The sequence below is a fragment of the Haemorhous mexicanus genome, chromosome 4 (assembly GCF_027477595.1).
Source record: "Haemorhous mexicanus isolate bHaeMex1 chromosome 4, bHaeMex1.pri, whole genome shotgun sequence".
In the NCBI taxonomy this organism is placed as follows: domain Eukaryota; kingdom Metazoa; phylum Chordata; class Aves; order Passeriformes; family Fringillidae; genus Haemorhous; species Haemorhous mexicanus.
Window position 1 is genome coordinate 18,188,866 of NC_082344.1, and position 7,050 is coordinate 18,195,915.

The 7,050-nt window shown below is 38.5% G+C and overlaps 1 long non-coding RNA gene across 1 annotated transcript; it reads right to left on the reverse strand.

The window, feature by feature from the left end:
• Window positions 1–329: 329 nt before the first annotated feature.
• LOC132326142 (uncharacterized) lies at window positions 330–6,393 on the reverse strand. The gene is made up of 3 exons (XR_009486151.1): window positions 6,069–6,393; window positions 5,549–5,871; window positions 330–3,677 (listed from the first exon to the last, which is right to left on the reverse strand). It is a non-coding gene; the product is annotated as an uncharacterized LOC132326142 (long non-coding RNA).
• Window positions 6,394–7,050: the final 657 nt, after the last annotated feature.

Sequence of the window (7,050 nt, forward strand, 5' to 3'; positions counted from 1 at the left end):
GTGTGCCTTTGCCCAGCTGTTTCCCACTGCAAAACCGAAGGGTGAACAACAGGCTTGCTGGTTGCTCAGCAGTCTCTGGACATCAATTAGTTAATGTTTGTACAGAACTTATAAAGGCAGTCATAAACAAGAAAATGCAAGGCCTTTATCAAAAGAAAAAAGAAAAAGAAAGAAAAAAGGAGGAAAAGGTTTAAAATCACTTTGTGCCTATGCCTTTGCTAACTAGGCTTTAGTAGTGTTTGAACAACCTAAGCGCTCTCTGTACAACTGATCCCAAACAGCTAATTTAAGCCCCCTCACTGAAGTCCTTTTAAACAAACCAAACAATATGTATTATATGCTGAAAATTTATTATAGAAAGAAACAGAAGTCATTTATAAAATTACATCATCCGTTCTGGGAAAATAATGCAGAACTTGTGATTTAGGAAGCCAAATACAAACCCTACATCAAAGAGTCAACTGAATGTTTACTGCAAACAGCTGACAAATGGCAATGCATAGCTCAGAAATGTCCACAAAACAGCTCAGCAACCCATTTTAAATAATTTTATTGCTTTCTTTTGTTAGAAAGGGCCATATTTCTGGATGACTTACAAATGGAAGGAAAAAATTAGAGTTTGAGAAACCAAGTGTTTGCAAACAGTAGTCTGTCCTGCCCTAAAGACCTGACTTTTGAGGTGCATTTGGGCAAAGAAACCATAAAGTGGCCTTTTCAAAGCTTCTAAATATCTAAATGAGGTACCTATGAATTTTTAAAATCTCATTTCTGCCTGTCCACATCTTGGCATGCTTAAATGTCTTTAAAAGCTGACCCCATGTTTTTGTAGCATGAAAGGCTTTATCTGAAGGCTCCTCTTCATTGCAAGAGGCATCTGCAATTACTGTACCACAGTCATGTCCCTCAGAGGAGGCCAACAAGAGCAAGCCAAGAAGACCAAGCAGAGAGCAACACAGAGTGGGTTGTGCTATTTCAGGCTGCTCCTGCCTTTATCACAGGAAAAACATTAGCTTTTCTAGGTTTTCAGCTTCTTCTCTGAAGCTGCAAACCACCTTAACCTTAAACATGCCCTAAAGAGAGCAGCAATGGGGATCTGGAGAGCAGTGGCAGGATAGCATCTCAGATGGGAGTTAGGAAGGTTCAAGGGCAAATATTAATCAGAGACACCTTCAGGCATGTTTTAGTGTTTGAGTTCCAATCTAAAACATGGAGCCCATCCTTCTACTTCCATAAATATATAGGATATTTCTAAAAACATAATTCCTAATGAAGCCAAATGAAGAATAGGCCCTTAGTGCAGTCACAGATGTAAAGACTGAATATTGGATTTTTGAACATGAACGATGTCTTCTTCTTTAGAAAAATGTGGAGGCCAAATGTGTTGACATTTTTTGAATATCACCCAGTCATAAAGCTCAGCAGATACATTTTTATCTGAAAAGAAAGTTGCAGATCAACAAATATTAGAGTAGTTTAAAAGCTGACCACTTGTACCTGTAAATAGAAAACAGCAAACTTTTTTGGAGTGGGTTCTTATGCTTTCACACATTGGTGAAAGAGATATTCTCTAGAGAACAAAATGGTTGTCAGCCTCCCTTAGAAATGAAGTGACCATTTCAAATTTAAAAGGAAGGCACAGGAAGAAAAAGTGCTAGAAAATATAAACAAATTAAATACCATCGATGTCACATTGCAGAAAAATCTGGCTGGCTCTGGACCTTGCTGATGATAATAAAAAAAAAATGAAAATAATAACTAAAACCAAGCATCTTTAATGATTTTATATATTTTTTTTCAACTTGTGAGTTTTCCAGGTATTTTTCTTGAATGTACCAACTGTGTGAAATACTATTAGGTTTGGGAGAAACTATAAATACAAATATATATCTTTGTATACGAAGAGTTTTATAGACATCAGCTTTACAGAACACCCAGGACATTGTGAGTGTTAATATCATCTAAATAAGTGGTTTTCCTGGAAAAAATTATCTATTTTCTGTCTCTATTGCAGTGACTTAAAACTAAAATCCCAGGAAAACTTAGACCACCTGAATTAAAGGTTGAACTTTCCAACCTATACTTGCATACCCTGGGAAACACTCCTTGAATTCAATTAATTTGCTGGGATATTCCTGTATTATAAACACAGCATCATATGCAAAAACAGATTATGTAGATTGTGCTAAAAAACATCTGAATTATCATCATCGCAGCACTTGGTCAGCAACTCAGTCACACTCTCCAGAGCTGTAAAGGCTGGCCTCAGACCTGCAAAAACAGGCAGCTGCACAAGGTGTCTCCTTGCACTGAAATTACTCTCTGGCTGCTTTGTCAACAACGTGGCTTCCCCTAGGCAAGTCTTGCTTGCCCTTGAAAGAGTTGCAAGACTCGTTCTGCACCATAAATATGATCAACGGATAGTGGGACAGATTTACTGCACCTCAGCCCTGCTCTAATCTCTTCCTACAATATCATCAATACCTTCCATAGCAAAAATTTCCTAGCACAGCAGCGTGAGGCTGGGAATGCTTTCATTTGCTCTCCTGCAACTAACTTGGTGGTCCTGGCTCTTCCTCAAGGATGGAAACTGAGGAATGCATACAGCAGGTCTGAGGAGTGTGGGGGTCTCCACACCAGCTAATCAGGAAGGATCCCCCAGGCATCCCCAGCTGCCACTGTGACCTTGTCAAGGCCTTGGGACAACACAGTGATGTTGTAGAGGTCTCAGCTTTATGAGAGGAAGAATCATTCCACATAGAAATCAAAGGACAGTTGTGCAATTACGTGACACTTCTGGGCGATTTGGAAAGTAGATAAAAATTCACAGAATTCTGATGCCCTTGTGCTTCCTGGATTAACTTGGCTACTGTAGTTTTCTGCTCTAAACCTCCTATTTGCCAGCGCGCTCCTTGCTCCTTATTTGCAGTAGGAGCTGTTGTGCAGTCTGGAATCAATTAGCACAAAAGTGCTATTTTTATTAACGTAGTTTCCTTGTTGCAGCTTCTGCTGTGATTGAAGGCTTTCAAAGGTCAGCCCAAGCGTAACAGGAGGGTGTATCAGGCAATGCAGAAATGCACTGACAAGCCCTTTAACAACTGCTGTTTACACTGGGCAGACAGTGAAAGAAATCCAGTATGAAACAGCTCGGAATAGAATATCATCAGGATGATGAAGCCTGTAATATCCAACCAAAGTCCAGCTGCCTAAACAGAAATCAAACCTCTATGATTTCCACATCATGAAAGATATTTAAAGCCAGTGTGTTGGATTAAATTACAAACCTTTACAGATGAACCCCTTCTCTACCTTTTTTTAATTTCTTGGACTTTGCCAGAGTGTCTTTGGATTCTACATGAAATTAATTTTATTGGCTACTTAGTAACAAATTCAAACAAGTTTTGGTGGCATTTTTCATAGATTTGCTTCATCATATAGAGCCCTAATCCTTTTGCAAGCTTTCCCTGATGGGGAGGAAGCTGACCAGTTTGGTCAGAAATCAAACCATGATCTCCGATGCTGAAAGACATTCCTTTTGGATAGTCTGTGACAAAAGCTCCACTGCAAGCAAACTAAGCAATACACAAAGGTATTTGCTAAGGGTTCCTTAATATAAGTAGTCCAACTGTCCAATATGTAGTAGAAAAAGTCCATCCTAATGTCTGAAGTGAAGTGAGTACCTAAAGGAATACAAGCAAACAAAATAAAGGTTGATCTCTTTTATGAAAACACAATGAAGTATATATAGACTTAAACTATTCATCTAGACTATTCATTAATGGCCTGATTTGATGATCTTAAAGGTCATTTCTCACCTATTTGATTCTATGATCTTTCTACAGCAAATCAAAACATTGGTAGAAATTTTCCTATAAAAATATACAAGACTAATGAATTCTAGCAGGATGAGTTGTAACCATGGCTTTGTGTTTGACAGCTCTGTGCTTGAGTTTATCTGGTCAGTAGACAGGACAGGAGCAGCTCTGAAAAGGGATACCCAGTGACACAAACATGCAAAACCTTGACAAACTTAAAACAATCGAAATCTTTCAGCTGACTATGTCGTATCTATCCTGAAGTGACGTGCATTTGCTTCTGGTTTTTATTATCTTATATTTGTAATGCCATTTACTATACAGGACAATTCTAATAGACTGGTAATACATAGAAAGTCTTCCAGAAAAACTGTGAAGGCCAATATTTAGCTGTCAGCTGCTGTTCCTATTTTTCAGTGCTTAGATCTTGTTGGAAGTGAAGCCTCTTTTTAATTTATTTCAGATTACATCCTGAAAACAATGATCGAGTCTCAAAAAGTGTCAAGCTCCTGACTGGCCACCTTTTACTGTTTTCAAGTCTGACTTTAACTGACATGTGCATAAAACCAGTTCAGCAAGGAAACAAAATTTTTTTCATATGCTTTTGTTTATTCTATATAAAATGTTGGGGGTGTATTTAACCATCATTTCAGGATCTTAGCTGAGATCCCAATTTTTTGGTATTATTATTGAATTGATCTATCTAATAATAAAAAATTTCCTTGCTACATCCTATATCTTAGTAGGAATTGTAATAATTATTACAAAAATCATAGTAACACAATTTACACAATTTACAGTTAAATGTCTAATTTTTGAATTATTATATTGTGAAACTCTGCTCTTCTGATGGTCCATTAGTTGACAACTAATGGCCTTGAAGCTGTAGCTGTTCATTTGATCTTAATTAACATCTAGTCTCACCAGTAATAATGATTTTATTGACAATATCTGAATCACAAAATCAATTTCTTTTTCTTAGGTAAAGAGTTCATTTAAGTAAAGTCAGCGTTTAATAAAGGGGAAGCATGAACACGTTATGTAGAAGATTTTTATCATAATTACTTTGAACAGCTCATCTCCATCTGTACAATTCCATGTGGTTAAAAACCCCCAAATAACCAGCACTGCATTAAACGGTCATATTTGTGATTGCTTCAATTCATCATTTGAAAAGTTGTATATATCAACAGAAATTAGCATCGAGAACAAGCACAGATATAAATCACCAAATGAAAACATCTCTGTGAACATAACAGAGTGATGAGGGGCCAGCATATCATGGTTGTCTAATGGCTTAATTTATGTGGACATTGGTGTTCAGGAAAAATGTTGGTTTTGTGCTGGAAACATCACTGTGAGTACAGCTGAAATTACATGAAAGTAATTTCTTGTAATTTCAGCTGAAAGTGGCTGAATATATATTCTGTAAGCAGCTGTCAAATCAAACAATGTCAATAAGAGGTTTTTAATTTATTCCAGCACCCATAAGCAAGAGCAGCCCAGCCAAAGTAAGGAAAAGAGAGGACGGAGCCCAAATGAACCACACCCTGCGAGACTTTGATTACAAAGAAAATACCATTGCAGATTATTGCAACTGGTTTCAGTTGCAGTTCTCCACAAAGCAGCCAGCAATGCCTGTTTGGGATAAGCCACTGATTTCCCAACCCATTCCAACAGATTTCCCCTCACAGTGCTCCCTGGGCTCATCGTGCTCCACCTCACCAGCCTCTCACCCAGACATAGCTTCATCTGAAGGCTGTCATGTGGTCAAAGGTACTACTGGAAGTGAGGAACTACATATCCCTCTGTGGAAAACCCACAAGGAGAAAAGGTGATTTACTTTCACGTATTTTTTGCTTTCAAGGCAAAAGCATAATCTGATTAATAATAAATGACTTGTATCTGATGCTTATCTTTAAATCAGTTGCAATGGCATGGTGATTCCGTTGGCATCCACAAAATTTGGTACTCACTGGAGATATCGCTGGAAGAACATGGTATTTCAGAGCATGCAGAGCATTTCCAGGTTGAGACCTAGATAGTACAGCCAATATCCCTGAAAGGCAATGAGAATCATGACTAGAGAAATGATAGCCTAGAAATCTGAAATCCTGCAATATAATTAACTGGACCATTCTGAGCTACTTTAGAGAGACTGCCTGAATTTGTTCTGGCTCTGGCTTGCATCCTATTGGTCTGTCCTGACAATTGGTAGACCTTTTAGTTCAGCCTCAGGTGCAGATACCACCATACCTTGAAGTCCTTCAAAACAGAAAGTCTGTCCATGCCTCCAGGTGTGCAAATGCAACTTCTTCATTCCTCCATGGGCAGTTCCTGGAGGTTTTCAGCTGACAAGCAGTACCCTAGCTCTTTTTTTTTTAACAGAGCTGCTACATGCAAGTACCCTCCCCTAGGTGCTGTGAGTTCAGAAGCTGTAGTCTGGCATCCATGGGCAGCACTGCCAAGCACCCCTCTCCTGCCTCTCAAAAAGAAATCCCAGAAGCTGTGCAGGTGAGGTAAGAGCATGTAGGCACTGGATATGGCTACGTTTTTGTCATACCTCCTGTGATCTTGTGATCCTAGGCAAGGCCCCTAGACTTCCTTATCTGCCTTTAGACCAGGCTGCAGCGTAAGAGCAAAACAAAACTCTGTTTAACCATGTGATGTCATTTAAATGTTGATTTTCCAGTTCCATCAAGGAAAAAACCCAGCAGTAAATAAAGCAAGCAAGGAAGCATGAGGCAGAGGATTATTATATGAAGACATAAGTAATACCCGAGGAGCTATTGCATAATGACAGGATAAGGTTACACAGTGGCTACCTGTGACTAAGAGCACATAGAAGAAATAACTTTTTCATTCAGGAATTCTGGCAGTGTAGTTTGTTACTTGCATGTTCTTCCATGAGTGGAATACACACATAATTATTTTTAGTAACACTTGGCTCAATAATAGTGGTATGCAGAGATTTGGTGCATAACATTTTACAATAAGTTGCCATATAATTTGAAAGTAATGTGATGCCTTCTGCTTCTTGTGCAATGAGCCTGTTCAGGCTTTGAGAACAGTTGGGAAAATTGTTTCTGCACACAATATTTTGCTATCTGTCTCCTACAGCTTCTGAAATCAACATGCAGTTTTGCATGCAACATCATCTTAGTTGCAGGGCTGACCGTAGTAAAAGATATCTTATTTTTGTTATAATCTTTCAGATGTCCCACACATCAGTGGACAA